Source organism: Panulirus ornatus, chromosome 22, assembly GCF_036320965.1.
Source record: "Panulirus ornatus isolate Po-2019 chromosome 22, ASM3632096v1, whole genome shotgun sequence".
In the NCBI taxonomy this organism is placed as follows: Eukaryota; Metazoa; Arthropoda; class Malacostraca; order Decapoda; family Palinuridae; genus Panulirus; species Panulirus ornatus.
In genome coordinates, this window is record NC_092245.1 from 17598205 (window position 1) to 17625644 (window position 27440).

The 27440-nt window shown below is 42.8% G+C and overlaps 1 long non-coding RNA gene across 1 annotated transcript; it reads left to right on the forward strand.

The window, feature by feature from the left end:
• The first annotated feature begins 629 nt into the window (after window positions 1-629).
• Window positions 630-26114, forward strand: LOC139756584 (uncharacterized). Its single transcript, XR_011714394.1, has 4 exons — window positions 630-789; window positions 1009-1156; window positions 17679-17915; window positions 19205-26114. It is a non-coding gene; the product is annotated as an uncharacterized lncRNA (long non-coding RNA).
• Window positions 26115-27440: the final 1326 nt, after the last annotated feature.

Here is a 27440-nt window from a genome sequence, read left to right on the forward strand (position 1 = left end):
TTTGACACCGATATATTCACACCTCTTTCACAGTCAAGTGACTCCCCTCTATCACCATCTCCAACTACTAAACCCCCATGACCACCACCATCAATTAAGTTGGGAAGAGGAGGAACATAAATGCTTCTCAAACACAAACGTATAAACATGTATTGCGGTAGAAATGTGTGAGGTGTTGGGGTGGGGGTGTGACAGGTATCATAGGTGGGTGGGGTTGGGGGGAGATTGGACTAAAAGGTTAAGGGTTAAGGGGTTAAAAGGGGTTCAGAGCAGGTCATTAGGCCACACTGGGCGACTGGAGAATAAATCTCAAATGCAGGTGTCTTCAAGGTCGTGTTTTTTCGGCTGGTTACAGCGGGAGAGGAAGCATTTGTTTCGTTCCCTCGTACCTTGTCCTGTTGAGACGCAGTCCCTCTGGCAGACGAGGTCATTATAACCAGCCAATTAACCAATATTATCATTATGATTAAATCATCATTATGATAATCATCATTATTGTAAGTACAAGTTAATCAGTAAATTTCATTCCCTTCGGAAAAAGAGATATTATCATACCCGGGTGAAATGTAAATGCTATAAGGGAAAAGTGTTACGTCGTCATTCCGTAGTAACTGAGTACGCCACTTGGAGCGCCACCGTTTGTTTATACTCTGGTGGCCTTTGCGAAGACAGTGTACACTGGGAGCACCCTTGTGTGACCATAGTCTCGTGGTCAGAACGGGTAAAACTCTGATGAGGTTTACTGTGGATCAAGCTAACTGTATGGAGGCAACTGCTTAAACCGACAAGGTATGTACAGTTGAGTGTGATCGCTAGAAATTAGTAGAGAAAACGCTGTGTCTCTGTGTTAAGCTTAACTGCCTCAAGCAGGTCTCGAAAACAAAAAAAAAGGCGAACGTTTTGTATATGGTTTCAAACTAGTTCAGTCAGTAAATAACTGGCTAGGTAGTTCAGCTTTTGTGTGATTAGTTTATAAACATTTTGTATACATGGGTATCTTTTCGGCAGCCGCTGTCCACAAGATGGGAAGGAGGGCAGGCCAAGTCCGTCGAGTTCTATGGACAAGATTCGAAATAGTTCGAAGCTCCGAAATATCTGTTCGATACTCGTAGGATCAACCAAGACTGCCGTAATACTACAAAAAAAAAAAACCCAGGTATGTGACGTATTAAGTTCCTTGTAAAATACAATTATTATTGTTGCTATTGTTATTATTTTTATTATTATTACTGTTATGATTATTATTAGTAGTATCATTGTCATTATTGGTAGTTATATAATCTTTGTCATTATGGTCTACATCATTTCCGTTAGTTGAGTATGGAATGAAGATGCATTACGGAGTGTTGTAAAAGTGTTCTCAACTGGTATGTGGGCATGGCTGAGTGCTTTTGATTAACTACTTGCTGTGGTAGGGGTATGTGGTTTCCCTATGAGTAAAATGTTCTTTGACGAGACTACTCCCTGTGATATAGCATCTCTATAGGTGATTTTTCACTACCGGTGTACCCTAGAGCGGGGGGAGTCCGGTGACACCTATAGATAGATAAATAGATAGGTAGATAGTTAGTGACGTGCCACGAGCTGAAACATGCGCTAATCATGGCCATCTCGGGTGAATGAAAATAGAATACGATATAATGAACGAAATAGATCGCTGTTCCTTTATTCTCTGTAGGACTGAGTCCTAAGGGTAGAAATGTTGTTGAGAGATGCAAACTCGATAGATGGAGGAAAAAAACACATCAGGGGATTTTCCTCCCTTACGTTCTAGCAACGTGATTTTTCGGTAACTGGGGTACACGCAGTATCTTGAAACAAACCCAAATATATATGTTTTTGCAGCATGTATATTTGATTGATATGCACGCCGTGATTTCTAACATGATCAGTCATCAGTCAATAGCCATAAAGTCCAGCAGTAATTTTATAGTTTCTGCACAACAGAGATTAATCAGTAGGCGATAGTATAACTCTTAATCTAGTGAACCTAACCTAACTTAACTTAAACCTAACCTAACTTACCCTAACCCAATCTAACCTAATCCAACCCAATCTTACCTAACCTCACCTCGAGGTTGAGAGTTCCTATCCAGGCGCTTCTTAGAAAATAGATCTATGGTCTGCATATAGCAGGAACTTCATAACTTGTGTGGGGCGTAAACCATAAGAACACCATTCTCGACAAGTTGTGTAAATCTTACGCAACATGGAAACTTCAAATGAATCTTAACAGTGAAGCACCCGGGTTGAGCCATAGAATCTCTTTCCACTCCTTTTTTTTTTCTCTTCTTTCCTTCTCTTCTCTTAGCCTGCACCTTCTCACCACGCTCACAAGAACCCTCCAACAAACTCCCACCCAAATCCTTCAACTCCCAAAACCCGTCTCTCTCTCTAGTCACCAGACAAGAAAGATATATTCATAGCTTTCCATTCAGCCAGCCACCTGGAACACTCGGGGACTCGTAACTGGAGTCCCAGGTCATCCAATGTTACCCACTCCCTCCTCAGTGTCCCTTTGCGTGTCTCTCAGTCTCTCTTTATATACTTTACCTTCTTTAGTCTTTCCTTATATACCTTATTATCTTTGGTCTCTTTATATACTTCATTGTCTTTAGTCATTCTTTATATACCTTTTTATCTTTAGTCTTTATATACTTTACTGCCTTTCAGTCTTTATATACTTTATTGTCTTTAGTCTTTCTTTATGTACTTTACTGTCTACATTTTCTTCAGTGTCCCCTTACTTTTTGCAGTGTCCTCGGACTTCCTTAAGTATCTACTTACTTCTAAAAGTCCTTTGATTTCCTTCAGTATTCAGTGACTTCCTTCAGTGTCCCCTTACTTCATCTTTCTTCTGTGTACCCTAATTTCCTTCATTGTCCATTCACTGTCTTCAGTGCCTCCTGACTGTCTACATTGTACCCCAAAGGAACTAAATGAGATGTTGGCTTTTCGGGAGAGTTGACTGTTCATTAGGCAAGAGAGTGTGGTCTATGCGGGAAGGAATGGCTAGAAAAGAAGAGGCGTGGTTCTACGGGAGAGGGAAGTGGTCAGTTAGGAAAAAGGATGTCTGTGTGGGAAGGGTGTAGTCAGTGGGGAAGAGGGTGTGGTCTATGTGTGAGGGGAAAGGCCTGTAGAAAGGGGTGTGGTCTGTGTGGCAAAGATAGGCCAGTGTGAAATAGGGTGTGGCCATTGTAGGAGGAAGGAGCTGTTATCAGGGAAGGGAACGTGTGGCCTGTGCGGGAGGGGCGTGATCAGGAGGGAAGGGAGGTGTTGTCTGTGAGAGAGAGAGAGAGAGAGAGAGAGAGAGAGAGAGAGAGAGAGAAGGTAGTCAATGGAGGGAGTAGTGGTCGGTCACTGGGGAAGACTTGTGGACTCCTCATTCTCGATAGTTTTCAGATCATTTGTTCTTCAGGAAATTAATGATGCTTCGACTAGCAGGGGAGGGCAGGATGGGTGGAAGGGTGAGGGAGATCCCCTGGGACCTTAGCCCCACCACCAACCCCCTATCTTTAGCTTACCCCTCCCTCCTCCTCTCCAGAGTCAAAGCTACAAAAATAAATTGTCTTTGAGTTGGTCGAATTACACGTCGAGAATGATGGGCGATTGGAGGCTCTAGGAGGATGGATGATGTTGGGGAGTGGAAAGGAAGAGGGTTGGGAGAGAGCTGAGAGTGATGAGGTGGAGGAGGAGGAGAGGGGTAAAGGAAGGGAAAGTGGAAGGGAAAGAAAGTACTTGCTTATTTAAGAGTAATTTGTTAGAAGACAAAATATAGAGGTATGAGTTACGAATTATGAGTCGTGTGGGTTACGTGGTCAAGTGTTATGTATGAGATGGAGAGGTTGTATGTTTTGTGACTGAAATCTAACTGCCCACTTACAAGTGAGGCAGGTAAAAAGATAAGACAGCTACTTGGGCTAAAGGAGTGACACTTGACAGCCACTGAGGTGCTGGCACATGACGAAACCGTCACCAACACTCCCGATGCCCAGGAAGGTAGTGTCGGTAAAAGACAGCTCAATCATTTTCTACTGAGTCGAACACACACACACACACACACACACACACACACACACACTGTAGTGTAGAGACGAGTATGACTGACCATGAGTCAGCACGGGCCAGCCTGGGATCGTACCAACTTGTGTTCGAATCCTGGGCATGATAGTGGACCCAAAGCCAACCTCAGGTGTTCATTCTACCTTCGGGGCTGGTTGATAGATGGGTACGTGTGTGTGTGTGCGTGTGTGTGTGTGTGTGTGTGTGTGTGTGTGTGTGTGTGTGTGTTGCTACGCAATTGCCTAATTGTTTATAGTTACCTATTTCTACTGTACGGAGAGGGTGGTTTTACACTCGTAAGGACCCCATCTCTCGACCACTCTCTACTATCATTCAACCTTTTGAATTCATGTATACTGTCTGCATTAACCTTCTCCTCATTTCAGTCAGTGTGTTCCAATCATCCACAACTCTTGTACTATAAAGGTATTTCTCTACATCATCATCTACATATTTCTAACTTCATGTTGTATCCTCTGGTTCCTCTATTCTTACACATCTCAAAATACTCTCCACTGTCCATCTCTTTTGAAACTTAAAGGCTGTGATTAGATTACCCCTCACTCTTCTCCAGCCTTTCCCTGTGGCTAAGTATTCTTAATGCTGGTGCCATCTTTTTTGCCCTTCTGTGGACCTTCTCTATGAGTTCTTTGTGCTGTGTGTACGCGTGTGTGTGTGTGTGTGTGTGTGTGTGTGTGTGTGTGTGTGTGTGTGTGTGTGTGTACACATGTAGAAGTAAAAACACTGTGCATATGTACAATTTTAGGAGATGGGACAACACGAGTGTAAAAGTTTCTCCCTACAACACACACACACACACACACACACACACACACACACACACACACACACACACACCTAACAAGATTACTGTTGGTCCGTTAACTGCGTACGTGGTTGGTTCATAGTTATTTTTTGGGCAGCTTGGTAGTGTACCGTTTGCTACATAAAGTACCCATGAAGGTCACTGTTGGTACGTGAACTACGTGGCAGAGTCAGTGCAAGTACCCCTTGTACGTGGCGAGGTTCCTGTTCGTAGGAAGGGTACGTGGTGAGACTCTTGTTTGTATATGAACCACGACGTGGTTAGGGAAGGGGTAGGGTGGTAGGGTTGCCGATGGTGCATGATCAATATGGCACAGTCAGCCAGGAAGGTCTGTGGGGCCGTAGCTCAGTAGAGGAGAGACACAGTCATCCTCTCTTGCCTAGAGACAGTGAGGGAGAGATAGAGACGTTACCTTCGATGCAATCCCTCCCTCGTAGCGAGAGATCTTTGCCTCAACAGATTCTCTCTCTCTCTCTCTCTCTCTCTCTCTCTCTCTCTCTCTCTCTCTCTCTCTCTCTCTCTCTCTCTCTCTCTCAAAAATGACTCCTCCTCCTCCTCACCCCCTCGTGTGCAGTCACCTATGCACAGTGCCCCCTCCATTCATCATCGGAAGACCCGCTATTTGCTGAACAGCTGACTAATAGCCTAGGCAAGACGAGGTGAGCTTCAAAGTGGCCGGCGTCTCCTCGACTCTGTATCCGTCACTATTAGGAAGCGTGGAGTGTTTGGGGAGCGGACCCGAGTGACGTGGAGGGCTCTCCTCAGACGCGGCCACTAAGGCTCTCAACGCAGCCCCGTCCTTCCAGGAGATCGGGGTGGGAGGTAGCGGGTGAGGATGGGTGGTGAGGTATAGATAAGATGGGGAGGCAAGGGTGTGTAGCTGAAGAACAAGAAGAACAGGGAGGAAGAACTAAAGGGGAAAAGAGAGCATACTTATAGGTTTGCCCATTTTGAAAACAGGTGCCCTCTCAAAGGACAGACTTGTTGGAATGGGGAAATGTCACTCGTCTTAAAGTTATGGCAGGCTTGCCTCGCAAAAGAAGATGGATTGTAGGAATCGTGAGGAACGTGAGATGGTAGAGTTCTACAGTCTCGCTGTGGAGGAGGAGGGGAAGAAGACGTCAGATCTGCTCATTCTTAAGTAGACAACGCTCATAGTTATCTATGAGTTAGTGTCCTCTGTCGGAAGGCGCGTGATCCAGCTAGATGAAGGGGTATGCAGGCTGTCAACCCACGGGTCTACGTAGAAGCCAAAGCGTCATCTGCCAGAGAGAGAGAGAGAGAGAGAGAGAGAGAGAGAGAGAGAGAGAGAGAGAGAGGGAAGAGCAACATTCCAGCCAAAGGTACGGAGGTTCCAGTTGAGTGGAGAGAAAGATGGAGAGTTGATAAGGCGAATTGCTTTTGACAGAACTCTGTCGAGAGGAGAGGTGGATGTGTGAGCAGTACACACTGTACAGAGACGAATCAGCCAGGTGTTTAGCTTCAGTAGCTACTCTGAAGAAAAAGACAAACTTAAAGAGAATCTCGAGTTTTCTCGAAAGCTGACTTACCTATTACAGCAATATGGTGAGTCCAAGAAGTATCAAAGGTTATGTTAATGCCTAGTTTGTTGATGATAAAGTCGAGGGATCCATTAACTAAATCATTCAAAGGAGGTATGTTTAGAGAGGAATTTTAGGAGAAAAAAGAAGAAAAACTTTGCATGGGAAGTAGTGAATCTAACTAGAGCACGTCCACCCCAAAGATGTTGTCCAAGTGTGATCTGGGGACGAGACCAGAATCAGGCGAAAGATGAAATGAATAACTGAGGTGGAAGCAAAGTCACTGATAAAATGAAGGAAGGGAGTAGGGGACAGAATATATCCTTGAGGGACACTACCGCTGATGCGAAGTGAAGGAGAGAGATCGACCTATTGCGAAATGGATGTGATTTTACGGCAAATGGAAGAAAGTTGACGGATCGAAGTATGGAAATGAGACACCTGTGTCAGAAGCTATCATATGCTTTCGAAATATCGATGGCCACAATGTAACGTACCACAAAGTCCCAAAGAGAGGACGTTCAAACATAAGCAATATATGATAAGTAGATATTCTGTCTGAAACGAATCGAAAGTCAGATGAAATGTCTCAAGGAGATCGAAAAAGAGATTAGAGGGAGGAGACCGAAAGGCATTTGTAACAGTAAAACTTAAAGTTATCAGTTGATAGATGGGTCGGCGTGATCTTTCTTCGGCAGGAGCAAACCCGATATGTATTTCCAAAAGGAAGGAAAAGTGCAGATCCTGTGGAGAAGGCAAATCAGATGAGCGAACACAGGCTCAGGCTTAGATACACACTCCTACAGGACAAGAGGAGTGATGCTGCCTAATCTGAATGTCTTAGTTGGATCTACAGAGGGAGGGAGGGAGGGAACTACTCTCAGGACCTTGCCACTGGAGAGTGTTGGCAAGAACAGAGGGATAGTGAAAACTAAGTCATGAGGAGGGGGAATGCTGCAGTCGTCCAAAGTAAAGCTAAGGATCAGAGATGGTCTACTGTGCCAGTGGGAAAAAGAAGACAGGTCTACACACTTGGTTTGTGTAGAAGAATATCTGACCCCACAAATATCAAGTGTTTCACAAGACTTAATGGAAATAGAGGCTGAGTTGTAGGATAGAGTATCACATGCCTGTCCTCACAACAAGAGCATCATACAGTGAATGAGGAAGCAGTCGTGGAGGAAAAAATGAACGTATGCCACAATACCCACAGCTTCATCTGCGATTGTGTGTCAAAGAGAGGAGCATCTCGAGAGGAGATGCACTTGTCATCCCTGAGACTCGGACAAGAGAGAAAATACTTTCAGCTTAGCCCACTTATCCTACCTCAACCGCCAGACTTATTGCTGTACAGCAGTGATCCTCATCCACGAGTTTTACTTAGTTGCTTTAGAATAGTCGATATTTCAGACAATGTTTACATTTATACGTAGAAGGTGATCCTTGCTCAGGGCAGCAGGACCCCACTGTTAGCGATGGGAAGGAACTCCAGTTACGGAAGATACACAGATGATGAAATAAGAACAACCAAAAGAGTTGTTACTTTTGTTGATCTGTGGTTGTAGCTGTTGTATATTCTGCCCTCTTTCATTATCTTTTTTCCATGACTAATGTTTTAGTTTTAGTTCTAGGTTGTGATTTAATATTCATTTATTACTTCCGTGTCCTTTCTGTTCTTCGTTGCTGCTTTAGCCATACCTACCCACGTAACATTTGACCTTGTTAATGTACTCGAAGCTCTACTGAATTCCATTTGTTTTTGTTGTATACTAGAGGCTGCTGTATTTCACATTTTCCACGTTTTAGTTGTAGTTGTAGTTATAGTTGTTGTCTGGTTGTCGCTGATGATTTAACTGCTGTTGAGAGAGGAGCCAGCATGGTATTTCCAACCCACACAGTAGCTGTGGTAAAGCAACGGTGTTCCTCTTAACTGATGGTGTGGTCGAGGACACACACACACACACACACACACACACACACACACACACACACACGTCATACTGAGTGTACAGGTACAATAATGTACGATGTCCAAGAACTTTTGTATAGAATTAGGTAAAGTGCAGACCACCAGTATAGATCATCTCGAACGCCTTCCAAAGACCCACGCGTCTCGTATGGTTTCTGATGACCGTACAGACGTTCTAACGCCCATACAGGGACTTCTCTCATATGTATATAAAGGATCCCAAACATCCCTATGGGATATCTAACACCTATATAGTACCTTTGGCACACTTGTGCTAGATCTAACACACTACTAGATCTCTCTAACACCAATGCTAAACCTAACACCCGTGCTAGATCTAACACCCGTTCAGAACATTTAGCACCCGTGCTGGACCTAACACCCGTATAGGATCTCTAGCACACGCCAAGATTCTCTGACGTTCGTGCTAGAAATAACACCCGTGCTGAGGCTCTACCACACGCGCAGGTCCTGTAGCACACGTAGAAGGCCCCTAACACCTGTTTCTGACCTCTTAACACATGTACATGATCTCTAACACACTTACAATACCTCCTACGCACGTACAGGACCTATAACACACGTACACAGTCTCTAACACACTCATGGGACTTCTAACACAAGCATAGGACTCCTGACACATGCACAGAATCACTAACACACGTACTTGACCTCTAACACACGTACTTGACCCCTAGCACACGTACAGGACCTCCAATACCCGTTCGGGACAGGTGTGACACAGGCGAGGACAGCGGTCGTGACCTGAGAGTGATCCATCACGTGACCTGACTGGCTCTTGCGCAGCCGCCGGGAGGATCTCGACAAGGCAAACAGCAGCAGCGACGACAACAGCAGCAGTGGTCACAATAGCAGCAGCAGCAGCAGCAACAGCAACAGTAGCAGCAGCAGCAGCAACAGCAACAGTAGCAGCAGCAGCAGGAGCAGTTCCAGCTGCAGGGACAGCAGCAGAAGCAGCAGCAGCAGCAGCAGCACAGCAGCAGGAGGGACAGCAGGAGCAGCGGTGCATCTCGCCTCTGGTCCACCTTATCTTGGATCAGCTGTTCTCAATGTCGACCTCATCCTTCATGGTGCAGACGCCTCTCTCACCTCCGTGTCCACTATGTCCCTCCGTGTCCACCACTGGCCCTCATCTCCACCACCATGTCCTCCAAGGTCTTACGTGTCCCTCCATGTCCACATTTCTCCCCAAGGCTCTTTTTCTCCTTCCGTGTTCACCATATCCTTCTTGTTTGTCGTGTCCCTATTTCGTCGTCTTTGTCGTATGATACCATGTCCAAGGTGTGTCAGCCATGTCTTCCTTATGTATCATGTCCCCCCAACCCACCCATGTCATCCCGTGTTTCCCATGTCCATTCATGTCTTCCATGTCAACTATGCCCTCAATTTCGTCATGTTTCTCTTCTTGCATTCATGTCTCACCCAATGTCCCCGACCCCTTGTCAGTGTGTGTCCCCTCCCACCATTCCCCCAGTGTTTCCCGTATTTACCTTGTCCTCCCATGTCCCCTCTATGTCTCCCTGTGTCCGTTAGTGTTGCTCGTGTTTGCTATACTCTCCTCTCGCGTCCCACACCGTGTCCAACCACGTCCGTCGTGTCCTTCCATGTCCTCCTCCCATGTCCCCCAGATCTTTTGATGTCCCACAGCCTAAATCTCTAGATCCTTCCGTGCCCCTAGACTGTGTCCCAGATCCCCCCATGCTCCCAGACTGTGTCCCAGGTCCTCCCATACCCCCAGACCGTGTCTCAGGTCCTTCCATGCCCCCAGACCGTGTCTCAGGTCCTTCCATGCCCCCAGACCGTGTCCCAGGTCCACCCATACCTCCAGACCGTGTCCCAGGTCCTCCCATGCCCCCAGACCGTGTCCCAGGTCCTTCCATGCCCCCAGACCGTGTCCCAGGTCCTCCCATACCCCCAGACCGTGTCTCAGGTCCTTCCATGCCCCCAGACCGTGTCTCAGGTCCTTCCATGCCCCCAGACCGTGTCCCAGGTCCACCCATACCCCCAGACCGTGTCCCAGGTCCACCCATACCCCCAGACCGTGTCCCAGGTCCTTCCATGCCCCCAGACTATGTCCCTGGTCCTCCTATACCCCGGGCCTTATCCCCAGATCCTCCCATGCCCCCTCACCCAAGTCCTCATGCCCCCAGCTCGTGTCCCCAGTGTCCCCAGGTCTCGGGTATCAGTGACGCGGGCGAGGGAGGAACTCGGGGTGTGAGCGGCGGGTCTGCCGAGGTGCCCACCGCCGCTGTCACGACCCCAGGCGATCCATCATGATGCCTACCCCTCCCGTGACCTGCCGTGACCTGCTCTGACCTGCCCCAGCCTCCTCTCTCCCCCACTCCCTGCCTACAGCCTCTCCTGCTGTGACCTACCTCTGCTACCCCCTGCCACCACTATAAACTTTATATCGTTCCCAGCCGCCACAAACCCAGCTTCCCCTGTCGCCGTTCGTAAACCTTACCTGTAACACCACCAAAGTCTTCCCTGCCATCACTACCACCCTCGCCCCTGCCACCACTACACCAGCCTCTACTTCGAACACTTCAACCCTTCCAGCTTCTTCATCTACATCCTCGTTCCCCAACACTACCACTCCCTCTCCTGCCACCACAACCACACTCCCTCCTGTAAACACAACCACAACCTCCCCTGTCCTCGTTGCCACATCCCTTCCACCATTACCAGATCCTCTCCTGCCACCACTGTCACACCCTCACCTGCCCCCACTACCACACCTCCTCCTGCCACCATAACCACATCCTCCCCTGCCACCATTGCCACATTCTCTCCTACCACCATCATCAGATCCTCTCTTGCCACCACTGCCAAACCCTCTCCTGACACCATTGTCACACACTCTCCTGCCACCACAACCACACTCTCTTCTGCCACTGCAATCACACCATCTACCATCACAACCACACCCTCTCCTGCCACCACAACCACACCCCCTCCTGCTACCACAACCACAGTACTACCATGCTCCTCCTTGGTACTATAACCATATTCTCTTCTGTCACCGATATCACATCCTTACCTGCCATCTCAGCCAGCATCCTCCATTACCACCACTTTATGACACCATTTCCTGACACATTTCAGACTCCATTCTCTGCCACTACCAGCCTCCTGCACCACTGTCACTACACCTTCCCAGCTACCAGTACCACACTTCTGCCACGAACTCCATACCATCATAACCAAACCCCTAACTGTCAACATTGATATAACAAACCCTGCCAACACGAAAACGTTCTCCCTGCCAACAATACCACACTTTCCCCTGCTACCACAATCACTCTTTCCCCTGCCGCCACAAAGCCCCATATCATTACTGCCACAACCATATCCTTACCCCTGCCAACATAACCACACTCTCCCCTGTCATCGTCTTATATCATACCACCACTAGCATAATTCCTTTGCCACCACCACCACCACAAGCTGACCCACCAACCTCCTTATCATATTCAATATAGATTTTCTTTTAACATTTCATATGACAAATACTTTTCTGTTTTGAATTCAAGGCTTTTATCTTTTGGGATCAGTTGTCAAAAACATAATAACCCCCTAATTTCTGTAGCCTAGTACCCGTCAATACACTTATAGATAAACACATATATCTGATATCAAAAACTGTACACATAGCTGTTTTCATAAGTAGTACTTCCAAAGGCCAATTATTTCAGGGACTTATATGACAGCCAAATATAATTTTCCGTGGGAGGAGAATTAGGTCGCAATTCACCGTTATCAGGAGTTTAGAAACAGTTTAACAAAAGTTATATTAGGATTTCTACATTATGCCTATTTTACTCTTGTTGCTTATCACTGTAGTGTCAACAAATGTGGCGTTTGTTAAAGATAATATTATATATATATATATATATATATATATATATATATATATATATATATATATATATATGTATATGTATATGCTCACTAGCTTTATTATGACCAGAATCGAGAGATTTATGATGTATGAGACTTCCTTTGGAGAGTCAGCCATCAAGTGGGGAGCGAAGGAGCACCCAAAGGATGTGTCCGACGCGCGAGCAGCAGCATTCTTCGCGAGAGTCGTGATGTAGCAGGTGGTCTCTCTGTATTGGCTAGCTGGAGAGACCTGTATGTAACCATTCGTCTGTATTATCCATCGTTGGCCGTCAGATACACCAACCATCTCACGACTGCGTGCGACAGAGTTTGTCTTAAAGGTTGAAGTACACGGGACGAAAACGATAGATAGTTATGTATATACCTGAGGTTAGAATGCCGTTAGACGGGCATGATTTGATTTATCTGACGTTCAATCTCTCTATTCGAGTTTTGGTGGTCGAATATCCGGATTTCAATACGAAAGAAGGAAATGGTTATCAATAAAGATACATGGCAGTGTTTGCTCTCGTGTGAGGGATGGTGACATCTGGCATATCATCATCGTTGTGTCGAGATAAGGGGAGAGATAATCTAAGCCAGACAGACTATGGCCAGTCTCATGAGCTATCGTAAATCACTTTATTCTTGTGAAATAAGTGCAGGTGAGTGACGGAGGAACAGGAAAATGAAAAGCAGATAACAATAATCTTAACATTATGCCTACGGCTTATTGGCAACTGACTACTGTAACAGGAGATGCTGCATGTCGTCAAAGATTTTGTGAATGTAACATTATCTTGTAACCTTAAAACTTGAGCAACCATTGAACGCTAGATAAAATATGGAACACTGTTATCAAAGACCTTCATCCACTGCTGAATGTGTAGCATCAGAAAGAAATATATACAGGATGAAACCTGGTAACTCTACAAATATTTACCCCAAAAGCCATTCACCTACGCTGTGGAAGGCACTCTGATTGGTGGACTAACCAGGATGGACTGGCTGGAGGCGGAGACTTAGCGCTCTGAACCATCCCATTGGCTATTGCTTAACAGCCCTGAGCTCGAGGATTGGTCCGCAGTGAAATCACCCTCATAACTTAAACAAGATGGTGGACTGCATACACAGCAATTCACATGCACACTCTCAAAGTTATTCAGAGTTCATGCCATAGTTCACGTGGAAAATAAGTTGTGTACAGTACGCAGGTGCTGGGGGCTTCCACGATAGGTTACACACACACCTTCCAAAGGCCAGGGATCGGACTGTAATTCTAATTCAAAATTGCCTTATCACTGCATGTCATGAAGTCAAAGCAACATATTTGACTGGACTGGTTCTTCTGTTTTTTCATATTGAATTGAATAATGTAAAATAGGTGTCTGACACTTCAGTATAAGTACGGTATAAGATGATATCTATGATGAGTGTTAGATATCATGATAGCATCATGATGATACTGCTAATGCTATATTCTTGTAATTTAATGATCTAATTATAACAGGGACTGATTGCCTTAATTATATTCATTAGTGGATACAGTAGAATTCGTCGAACATGTCATTATGCAGAAAATGTTACATTATTCATTTCTTCCTTAATTTCGAATGAGGTTTCTTCATTTGTGTAAATCTTCAGCCACCCAATCCTCAACCACTCAGCCCCTCATCCACCCACACACGTCACTCATCCATACATTTATTTCTCTTCTCACATTTCCTCCCTCCACACCTGGATCCGCCTATGCTCTCATCCTTTGCATCCTCACTCATCCATGTATACCTCATCAACCCTTACCTTCATCCAGTGAACTTCATATATATTCATCCACCACACTCATCAATCCACACCTTCACCTGTCTCCAATTGCCATCCACCAATAGTCCACCTTCATCCATCTACAACCTCATCCATTTACACCCACAAACGCCAATATCCTCATCATCCTTCAACTATCTTACAATTACACTCATTCAGTCATCCAAACCTTCATTCATCCCAGTTATACACTCGTCTACATCCTCATACACCTACAAACGCCCTCACTCTCTTACACTCACATTACTCATCCATAAACACACTCATCCAAACACCTCCTCAACCAAACCCTGAACCATCTATGCGTGGCCTCATCCAATAACATCCTCCAGCATCCATATCTATCCACACACACTACTTAGATACATCTACACTCTTGTTCATCCACACACAAAGACACACATACACACACACACACACACACACACACACACACACACACACACACACACACCACTTTTTCTTCCCTCCCCACCTACACACACACATACACCCTCACCACCACCACCATCATAAAGACTCGAGACTTCCTCCCTGTGAGGCTGTGGACCAGGAGCAGGTCGTGGTGTGGTCGTGGTGTGGTCTTCATGCCACACTGTCACCACTGTAGGTGTGGTCCCTCCCTCCTACTCCTCCACCACAGCCCACTCACCTCCCTACATGGAAATCCTCTTGTCACGAGCAGTTTCCTTTGTCTCTGTCTTGCCTCATCCCTCGGGCGCGACGGTACGATCCCTAAGGACGCCGGTACGATCGTCGAGCGCAATGGTACGATCCTTAAGCACGACGGTACGATCCTTGGGCACGGTAGTACGGTCCCTGAACGTGACTATGATCCTTGAGCACGACGGTACGATCTTTGAGCACGACGGTCCGATCCTTGAGCACGACGGTACGATCCTTTAGCACAACAGTACGATCCTTGAGCACGACGGTACGATCCTTGAGCACAACGGTACGATCCTTGAGCACGCCGTTACTACTCCTCCACCACAACAGCATGAACAACATGACCTTTGACCTAGCCCATCGGGGTCAGGTCAAAAGCCAGGACATCATACCCAAACGTCATACCATCGTACTCAAGGGAATTAAGTTAGTAGGTCTTTAAGTGAATGAGATAAGTAGATAGATGAACGATAGATGAACGAGCGTCGAGCGCATTTTTTTTAATTCTGTTTGTAGGCTTTATTTTGATCTATTATTTATCAATTTATTTATATACTTATATATTCATCAATCTGTTTATCTGGAGGGAAGTGAGATACGACACGAAAGTATCTTCGTACAGTTGCGTCAGGTTTTGGAGGTTCTGTGGGATTTTTGTTTTTGGATAGTTAACTGTTATGGACGGGCAGATACAGAGAGGAGATCTCAACACTCTACTGCTTAAATCCAGTATTTCTCAATGTTTCTCACAAATAGAAAAAAATGAGATTCTATTCGTTTCTTAATATTGCACTTAAGTGTATTAAGATATTTCCAAAAGCTATACAGACTAAGAATATTTACATATACATGATCTCATTGTCAGTTGACTCAGACCCACAGTGCGTTCAGTAATTTAACCAATGATGGCAATATAGAAACCTTCTTTCATTCTTTCATAAGAGCCATTGTAGACGAAGTGTTAATGAGGTTCATAAGAGTAGAAATGACATAGTGCATCAGGTTTTGTTCTGCTCAGTGTTATCTGTCGTGTCGCACTTACACATAACTCGAGGAGTGAATGTTGCCACACCCAAGAGACGAGTGACGACGACCAGCAGTTGACTGTCTTGGCAAACTTCGCCACTCCCTGGGGCATTGAATGTCGAGTACGCTTCATTGTTACGATTATATCGTCCAGATTGCTTTTCGCTTCCTCACCGCTTACTAATGATAAAGTGCGTGTCTGTACGAGCGACGGCCAGGGTTGCGTTCGTGGTGGTAGGTGTTGATGTGGCGCTTTACAGTGATTTATGATTCTGTCTTGTTCTCTTTCTCAAAAACGTACCCTTGGCTGCCAAGTTGGAGCACTCCCTGAGTGCCCCTTGTCCCTGAAGCTCATATCTGGGTGTACTACCAACATCAGATGCAAATCAGGTATCTCTTCATCAAAATCTAATTTGTGTTCATTTGCACATAATGTCTTCCAAGGCCTACTTACGTCTGAGTACGAATTCCGTGCTTAAAATTTACTTACATACGTCAAATGAAGTTTTTTCTACTTCAAAACTGAAGATGCCAAAGAAGATCTGTGCGTTGTAAGCAAGCTCTTGGCATCTATTTTTTTGATCACGCCTTTAAGCGTTATCAGATCTTTCATATTGATGATATCCGAATGATGCCAAGTTTAGAGGAGAATTTTACACTATGTCTCTGTGACTCATTATGCTAACATCTGATCAAATTTCTTCTGTTCTTGAGAACTTGATGAGGAAATTTCCTATTTTAACTTGAGTCTTTCGGCTGTACAGTTGCGCGTATAAAAAGTTACCGGACTAAGTCTGCCTGACGTAACACCACGAGATGGAAACTCGTCTTCGGCGAGGTTGTAACATCGTCAGTTGCCGAAGACTTAGTCTCCGGCAAGGAACTTCTCGTTTCAAAGGAGTTCATCATTTCCCTGCTTCCAATTGTAGCGCAGCCCCGAAGTGGCATGAGTCCCATGAAAGAACTAATGTGGCATATATATATATATATATATATATATATATATATATATATATATATATATATATATATATATGTATATGTATATATATATTTGTGAGTGTGTGTGTGTGTGTGTGTGTGTGTGTGTGTGTGTGTGTGTTTGAAGGGTAAATCTTGTTGCTGATTTCAGTCATGTTAACAAATTCTTCCTCCAAGTAGTTTTGTATGTTGTCATTTCTCTTCAAAGGCAACAATGATATCTCTAGTATAAGGAAGCATTTGGCATGATCTTCCGGTGGTGTGGTGTTTAAAGTCATAGGATCTTTGAAGTATTACTGGAAACTGGATAGATGTGATCTGTCATTCTCTGTAGTAGATGCAAATCTATATGTGCGTCATTAGTGGTCTCAGAGCATACTGATAACATGCTGACACTTCCAAAATGAGAGTCGTGCTTTAGAATTCATCCTTTGACCAAAATATTTGAGCATATGAGATATAAGACGATGGTTCTACCTACTCAGAACCTCATGCAATACGGGATATACATTTCTAATGGTCTTGCTGAAGGTTCTGCTCAAGACACAATATTTTCATAGGGGTTTTATTAGCCACATACTAGATATTCAATCTAGCTGGTGATAATTGCTTTTTTCCAAAAAGGGGAACTACACTGTGATGGTGTAGTATAAAAATTAGTATTATGTATGAGTCTTAAGAGCATTGTTGTGGTCACTGGTAGCTGAAATACCTTTAGGGTCCTTTATGGTGTCTTCAACTGAAATATCAGATTCTAGGATCGAGTTTCATATAAAGAAAAGATGTCTTTGATTGTAGCAAACTGCTGTTATTTAGATAAGACATTTATGAAGTTTTTCATAATCTTAACATTACTGTCTCATTTGAACTTTTACAGCCGTAAAAGAACCCAAAGACTGGATGAAAAGAACGGAGTGACAAGACCTCCTCTGTCTTATCATTCTTACCATTTGGTCGCCGCTAAACACAAGTGAAAGGAGAGGAAAAAGACACATCAGTTCCTGGAGATTCCAAGCCTAAGAGAGTGCATCCACTGCAAGTGCTGAAATGTCAGAATATGGAGAACCTGAGGGACTTACCAAGCTCTTTCAGGAATGCAAGAGCCACCACAAAGGTATTACCAGATCATCTAAAGTCGTGGAAGGACTTAATTCACACTTTGTCGTAAAAATTTGCTCTTGGTTGAAATGAAATGCCAGTAAACTTGGTTTGTCCACAATTTAATAGTACGGGATTCTATTAGGTGATGTACAGGTATCAATAAAATGTTTACTGATTCCATAATAGATGCATAATGCCACTGAGCTATAGAGTAGAATTTGAACTTACCCTAGCTAAAAGAGCAAGGAGCCTTTATGATATCAAGATTGCTTTAAGTACCAGAAATAACAATCTGATAATTTGAGGAGGCTTCACAGACATCTTAAATGTGAGAAAGGGAGACAGACTCTCTAGCTCAGATATAAGTTTCGGAATGTCTAATGTAGGATCAACTAATCCAAGAATATTAAGATTTAGATGAAGGACATCTCCAAGGTTAATAGTACAGTGGTACAACATATAGATTCAAGGTGCATGATATGGAATTCATGAACTAATCATGGTAGAAACTTCAATGTCTCAGCACAGGTTTTACGAAGTACAAGAACCCACTAGTTTGAGGACAGCAAAACTCTTAACCAACCTTTCTCATTCCAATCTTCATCCTTAATGCTGTATCATTTTTAGAGGCTAATCACGGGCGACATAGCTAATGAGCTTTTCCACCGAAATTATTCATTCTTTTGTGTATCAATAAGATCTTTCTGTGAATGTGAGTTTACATGGGAAAAACATAGTTAATAGGAGACCTGTTAGCATGTAACAAGGTTAGGTGCTGAAAGGTTCCTACCCGCCTGTTCGTATACGATTGCACCCATTTTCTAAGAAATTATGATCTAGTCACTTTTTGAATGTTTGAGCTGTGTTCACATTTACTACATTATTGTGAAATTTATTTCTGTGTTCAGTTACAGTCGTCTAAGTGCGAAATAACGTTTTCCTGATTCTATACTACATCTTTTCCTCATAAGTTTCGTTCCTTTATTTCTTATCATCTGGTGATCTTGTAGCTTTAACATATCTTCGTGATTAATTTTGTCTATTTTCTTTTATCTCAAAAGTCTTTGTAGGACTACTCCTTAGTCTTTGCTTTTTGTAGGGAAAATGGATTCAGTTCTCCAAGTCTTTCCTCATCTGGCTGGCTTTTCAACTCTGGTCCTAATCTGATAACTTATCACTGGAATCATGACCTTATTTCTATTCAGACTCTTTATGCTGACAAAACTTCTTTGTGAGAAAATATTTAACTGGTTGTAGTGCCTTGCAAAAAGCCATTGAGACTGATTAGAGTTTCTCTTTCAGATGAGGTGGCAAGGAATGTTTCGACATGCCAAAAGTAGCCACATGCTCAGGTAAGCTTGTATTACTCATCTGGCAGCCACAATGGACCTCAGACCGGTGCAAAATGAGGAAACCTGGTAGATAACTACTCATCAGTCATTTCTGTACAGCTTTCATAGTTCAATATGACCACTGGCTTTCAGCAAAAGAAATTTTGATATTTTTGCTATTGAGAGACCATTTCATATCTTGTAGAAGCCATCATTGATGCTGCATCACCACTAAATGAGGAATCCATATAATGAACCATCCATAGATCATTTCTGAAAAAGTTTAGGTTCAGTTGGCCAAGTGGTCTCTGAGATTATTGAAATGTGAAAAGTTGTACAGAAGGATTACGGACAACGCATGACAAAGGAAGCAAAGTGTTGATAAGGTAGTGCACCAGAGGAGCTAGTAAAACATTGGATCTTAAGACTGAGAAATATCTATACAGTGGTTGGATGTGACATCGAGGCGTATGATAATTCTTATATGAGACTTTTATATTTCACTTAGATTTGTAAGCATGATATAGACGTCTCCCTCCACATCCAACAGACATAGTGTTAATCAGTTTATCAGTGCTTTAATCAAATACACTAATTCATAATCACCTCATGACCAGTTTCTGTGAAAGAGTCTTGGTGTTACTCAATACCTTCCAAAGGCTGCGCTACTCCTAGTAACAAAGAAATGTAAAATTCATAGTGATATGTTCTGTAATGAGACTGTTTTCCCAGTGATACAACCTTGCCAAAGGAAAATCTTTACTTGCAGTGTAACCTCAAGCAGGCTTTGAACATAATGAAATTCATACAAATCCTTCAAACAGACACATAAATATTACAATGCAACATCTGGATGCCATCTAATCTATGTAATAGTATTTGCTCCAACATCCTGCCAAAATGTGGTTAATTACCTTTCTGTCTTAATGATATGATGGCTCTGAGGATATTCTGACAGATCCCTGTTCCTAAAGAGGGATCTGAATCAGTTATGCATCAATATGAAGGCATTTGACTTTAGCATGAATATGTAGATAACTATCAAAAGTGGCAGAATGATGGAGCTAAGACAGATAAGATGGTCTTCATATGTAAGTAGTAGTTGGTAGGAAGCCACCGACCAGGAAAGTATATTACTGGGACTACCATCTAAGTATCGTGATGGTTGTCTAGTTCACTATGTTAGTGATTGTCAAGCTGCCCTCCTTTGACCCAGGTAGATGTCTTTCCTTCCTGCCTCACCCACATGTGGACTGCTGGCAATCTGTTCACAAACATAATTCAGCCTTGTCACACATAACACTTGACAATATTCAAATCACACAACTCCAGCTTTGTAACTCTAAATTTTACCGCAGTAAGCACTGTGCACTAGCCCTGCCTCTTGGAAAAATGGCTGGAGCAATAGATAGAAGTATTAGGTAGGAGCATCTGACAAGAGCATTAGGTAGAAGTAGTAGGTAGGAACATAGGCAGGAGCATTAGGTAGAAGTAGCAGGTTGGAACATCATTATGTAGGAACATTAGGTAAAAATAATTGGTAAAAACCATAAGCAGGAGCCTTGGGACACTCTGCACTAAGGAGGTCCTCTGCCAGTGGCCTGTTAAGGTGAGACACTTAAGGCTGAGAAGTGGCACTATAAATCATCAGATATGGAGACTTTTGCCATGGCCACACCCATGATGGGGCTCCTGGAGGGAATAGGCACCAGAGATATAGATAGATGGATGGATAGGGCTAAGGATGCCAGAATGGTGAAAAAATGGTGGGAAATGAGCTGAAAGTAAAATTATGAAGGTGACTAATATAGAGATGATTGTACAAAGTGAAAGATAATTACCCTTGATAGCCTATAGGATAAAAAATTTTGATAAAAGTCGATTAGCTGAGTGATAAGGAATGACTGTAGTCCAGAAAAGCTGTTAGAGGGACATTTTTCTAACCATAACAAAATAGATTTGAATAAAAGTGCTAATTTTGTTGAAAGATATATAATGAGCTTGATTATATATGTAAATACTGAATGTGGAATGCAGTAAAATGTAATCCATATGGACATAAGAACTGTTGAATACAATTAGTAGTTATAAAAAATAACATTGGAAATATCCTATAGTCCAAGACAACAGAAGCCACATGTAATGACACAAGGAACAAACCTATGTGCATCTTTCATGGACTTTCTTGTCTGTAGTTAATATGGGGGTAAAAATGTCACACACCTGAGAGTTTGAGCATACAAACGATGTGCATGTTAATGAAACATGTACTTATAATTATTCTTTATTTCCTTTACATTACCATTTTGCCTATTTCAAAAAAATATTGTAGAGAGAGCACCTTTGTAAATTTCAAGTATTACAGAGTAACAAATAAAAAGTAAACATATGGTATACAATGAATACAATTATTCATACTTCAAGAATAATTATCTACAAACACACTGCATTGTTCACTAAACTTCATTCATGAAAAATGATCCTTTATGTTATTTTACTACAAATCCTGTACACCAAGATGTATTGTCCTGGGTCACTACAACCACGTTCATCTCTTTAGTTTCAAAATCAGTTTTGTACATGAATCACTTTATGATTTCTATACATCTATCAGTACCATACACGGGAAGTTACTGGATTTTGCCTGCTTGAGGTTATGCCAGGAACAAGCTACCTTTGGTAAGATTGTATCATTGTCACAGGACAGAAAGAAGTAGAGCCTCATCAAGGATCTTCCCACTCGACTGAAGGTCATCATTTCCCTGTTACTGTATGAAGTGCAGCCTCAAAGCTGCAGAAGCCTTATGAAAGAACGATAACATTGTACAAGATTTTTGCTCCTGTCACATTTCAGTTAGTAAACCTTTCTACATCCTCAGGTGTCAAAAATTCCCAAAACAATGCTAAAAATATTTGCTGATAAACTGTGCACAAAAGTTTGATATGAGTGAACCTGGTTGCTATTGGCTTGCACTGAGAAAACAATCTAAAATCATTGGATGATTAGGATCCCACATCTTTTATATAGCTTCATATTTTCCATTATCTCATATCTAATAATCCCTAAAGATTTTCCTCAAAAAACTAAGTGATCAACACAGTGCTTGTGTAACTCTTCACCTCTGTCTCACCTCCATATCTTTATACAGGTGACAGCATTTCCATTAGCAATTCTTGCTAAAAAGAAATATTCACTTTGTTTACACTCATCCAATTCTCACCACTCGGTATCATTCTAATACTTGCAATACAGGTATCTACAGGTGTTCTTTCATTTATGTACGTAAATGAATCGGCACTCGCCAACCTCCATTTCAAAATATATTAATACCACATACATGATACAATAAAAGAGCTCTTTACTCACCCCAACATTGAACTTATTATAAAAACTGTAATGCCTTACAACACAGTGAGAAAGTCATTTTTGTGAAAACCTTCACAGTCACCTATTACAGCATGAATTATGACATGTAGATCTTCAAAATGTGTGGAAGGCAAGAACATTATCTTGGAAAGCAAAAATGGCTATGTTTGAAGGAATAGTGGTTCCAACAATGTTCTATGGTTGTAAGGCGTGGGCCATAGAAAGAGTTGAGCGGAGGAGGGTGGATGTGCTGGAAATGAGATGTTTGAGGACAATATGTGGTGTGAGGTGATTTGATCGAGTAAGTAATGAAGGGTAAGAGAGATGTGTGGTAATAAAAAGAGTGTGGTTGAGAGAGCAGAAGAGGGTGTTTTGAAATGGTTTGGTCACACGGAGAGAATGAGTGAGGAAAGATTGACAAAGAGGATGTGTGTGTCAGAGGTGGAGGGAACGAGGAGAAGTGGGAGACCAAATTGGAGGTGGAGAGATGGAGTGAAAAAGATTTTAAGTGATCAGGGCCTGAACATGCAGGAGGGTGAAAGGCATGCAAGGAATAGGGTGAATTGGAATGATGTGGTATACCGGGGTCGACATGCTGTCAGTGGATTGAACCAGGCATGTGAAGTGTCTGGGGTAAACCATGGAAAGTTTTGTGGGGCCTGGATGTGGAAAAGGAGCTGTGGTTTCGGTGCATTATACATGACAGCTAAAGACTGAGTGTGAACGAATGTGGCCTTTGTTGTCTTTTCCTAGTGCTACCTTGTGCACATGCAGGGGTAGGGGGTTGTCATTTCATGTGTGGTGAGGTGGCGACGGGAATGAATAAGGGCAGACAGTATGAATTACGTACATGTGTATACATGTATATGTCTGTGTGTGTATATATATGTATACGTTGAGATGTACAGGTATGTATATATGCATATGTGGACGTGTATGTATATACATGTGGATGTAGGTGGGTTGGGCCATTCTTTCATCTGTTTTCTTGCGTTACCTGGCTCATGCAGGAGACAGCAACAAAGTATAATAGAAAATATGAATAGATCTTCAAAACTTACAATTGGGCAATTTTCATTATTATGCTTTGTCGCTGTCTCCCGCGTTAGTGAGGTAGCGCAAAGAAACAGACGAAAGAATGGCCCAACCCACCCACATACACATGTACATACATACATATCCACACATGCACATATACATACCTATACATTTCACTGTATACATACATATACATACACAGACATATACATATGTACACATGTACATAATTCATACTTGCTGCCTTTATTCATTCCCGTCGCCACCCTGCCACACATGAAATGACAACCCCCTCGCAGCGCATGCGTGTGAGGTAGCGCTAGAAAAAGACAACAAAGGCCACATTCGTTCACACTCAGTCTCTAGCTGTCATGTATGATGCACCAAAACCACAGCTCCCTTTCCGCATCCAGGCCCCACAAAACTTTCCATGGTTTACCCCAGACACTTCATATGCCCTGGTTCAATCCATTGACAGCACGACGACCCCGGTATACCACATTGTTCCAATTCACTCTATTCCTTGCAAGCCTTTCACCCTACTGCATGTTCAGGCCCCGATCGCTCAAAATCTTTTTCACTCCATCTTTCCACCTCCAATTTGGTCTTCCACTTCTCCTCGTTCCCTCCACCTCTAACACACATATCCTCTTTGTCAATCTCTCCTCACTCATTCTCTCAAGGTGACCAAACCATTTCAAAACACCCTCTTCTGCTCTCTCAACCACACTCTTTTTATTACCACACATCTCTCTTACCCTATTATTACTTACTCGATCAAACCACCTCACACCACATATTGTCCTCAAACATCTCATTTCCCACACATCCACCCTCCTCCGCACAACTTTATCTATAGCCCACGCCTCGCAACCATATAACACTGTTGGAACCACTATTCCTTCAAACATACCCATTTTTGCTTTCCGTGATAATGTTCTCGGCTTCCACATATTTTCCAACGCTCCCAGAACTTTCATCCCCTCCCTCACCCTGTGACTCACTTCCACTTCCATAGTTCCATCCGCTGCCAAATCCACTCCCAGATATCTAAAACACTTCACTTCCTCCAGTTTTTCTCCATTCAAACTTACCTCCAAATTGACTTGTCCTGCAACCCTACTGTACCTAATAACCTTGCTCTTATTTACATTTACTCTCAGCTTTCCTCTTTTACACACTTTACCAAACTCAGTCACCAGCTTCTGCAGTTTCTCACATGAATCAGCCACCAGCGCTGTATCATCAGCGAACAACAACTGACTCACTTCCCAAGCCCTCTCATCCCCAACAGACTGCATACTTGCCTCTCTCCAAAACTCTTGCATTCACCTCCCTAACAACCCCATCCATAAACAAATTAAACAACCATGGAGACATCACGATTCCCTGCCACAAACCGACATTCACTGAGAATCAATCACTTTCCGCTCTTCCTACTCATACACATGCCTTACAACCGCGATAAAAACTTTTCACTGCTTCTAGCATCTTGCCTCCCACACCATATATTCTTAATACCTTCCACAGAGCATCTCTATCAACTCTATCATATGCCTTTTTCAGATCCATAAATGCTACATTCAAATCCATTTGTTTTTCTACGTATTTCTCACATATATTCTTCAAAGCAAACACCTGATCCACACATCCTCTACCACTTCTGAAACCACACTGCTCTTCCCCAGTCTGATGCTCTGTACATGCCTTCACCCTCTCAATCAATACCCTTCCATATAATTTCCCAGGAATACTCAAAAAACTTATACCTCTGTAATTTGAGCACTCACCTTTATCCCCTTTATCTTTGTACAATGGCACTACGCATGCATTCTGCCACTCCTCAGACACCTCACCATGAGCCATACATACATTAAATATCCATACCAACCAGTCAACAACACAGTCACCCTGTTTTTTAATAAATTCCACTGCAATACCATCCAAACCTGCTGCCTTGCCAGCTTTCATCTTTCACTACCTCTTCTCTGTTTACCAAATCATTCTCCCTAACCATTTCACTTTGCACTCCACCTCAACCAACACACCCTATACCTGCCACCCTATCCTCTAAAATTCAAGAAACCTTCAAAATACTTACTCCATCTCCTTCTCACATCACCACTACTTGTTATTACCGTCCCCTTCACCAATGCTCCCATTTGTTCTCTTGTCTTATGCACTTTATTTACCTCCTTCCAAAACATCTTTTTATTCTCCCTAAAATTCAATGATACTCTCGAACCCCAAGTCTTATTTGCCCTCTTTTTCACCTCTTGCAGTTTATTAACTATAAAAGTCACATTTAAGGATTCAAAGTAATTAAAGGTAAATCAATACATGGCAATCATATTTCACTGTAATATGTCTGTTGGACTTTACATCTTTTGTCACCAATAACACAGTTACATGTCATTCCTTTCTGCAGACTCATATACAGTATTCCAATAATATCAATAAAAGTTCTTTCAAACAATTATGCCTTTCCCTAATGTGTCTGAGAGAATGATTTATTCCTAATTAATTTTACAAATATTAAATAATAATCTGAGTGTCTTATACATCACCAGCATTTAATCTCATTACTGGAATCTACCTGCAAGTGTTGACACTGCATGTGAGAAGTCACTTCAAGTGAGCCTGTACCATAACTAAAGGATAAAAAAGAGTACATTCTCATCAAGGATCTTCCTGCTCCAAAGGAGTCCACAAATTACCTTCTCATATGCAGTCTCAAAGTTGCAGGAGACCTCTTATGAATTTGTTCTGTCAAAGCCTTGTTTTTACATACAAAATTATCTTAGTGGTTGTAGCTCCTACAGAGAAATGTATCAAAACATGTAGGAAAGATATGTACTTGTAGATCTGCTTGAACTTCACTAGAATCTTCACTGAGTTTGTCCTTTCCAGTGAAAATAGCTTTATACCTGTTTCAGGAAGGACACTCATGTAGGGAATTACAACAGTGATAGATACAATCTGATATCTGCTAAGGACTTTAACTCAAAGTTCAACAATTGTAAAGACATTTGGTAAAAAAGAATGGTCTTCAAAGAATCTTATAAATATCCTAGTTTTCACCACTATATCTGTGCACTGAGTGAAAAACAGAATGTACATAGAAGAGTGAAAGGGAGAATATGGTGAACTGTGGGGAAATAGCGTGTGACTGCAATCTAGGTAAAATTTTGTATTTGTACCTTGCTGCAATTGCAAAAAACAATCATTAGGATAAAGACATCAATCAATATGTGCTCACTTGAAAGAAATATCCAAGAGAATTTTATGGGCATTGAAGCACACGAAGTTGATAGTTTCCTACCAAAACCACTTGGACCTGATCAAATGTAAATTCCACATGTAAATCTTAAGATAATCATACTAGCAATCTCAATTATTTTTCATACATATTCATCATTTCCCGCATTAGTGAGGTAGCGTTAAGAACAAAGGACTGAACCTTAGAAGTAATATCCTCACTTGGCCCCCTTCTCTTAATATTTATATTATTTATTTATTTTGCTTTGTCGCTGTCTCCCGCGTTAGCGAGGTAGCACAAGGAAACAGACGAAAGAATGGCCCAACCCACCCACATACACATGTATATACATACACGTCCACACACGCAAATATAAATACCTATACATATCAATGTACACATATATATACACATGTACATAATTCATACTGTCTGGCCTTATTTGTTTCCCATCGCCACCTCGCCACACATGGAATAACATCCCCCTCCCCCCATCATGTGTGCGAGGTAGTGCTAGGAAAAGACAACAAAGGCCCCATTCGT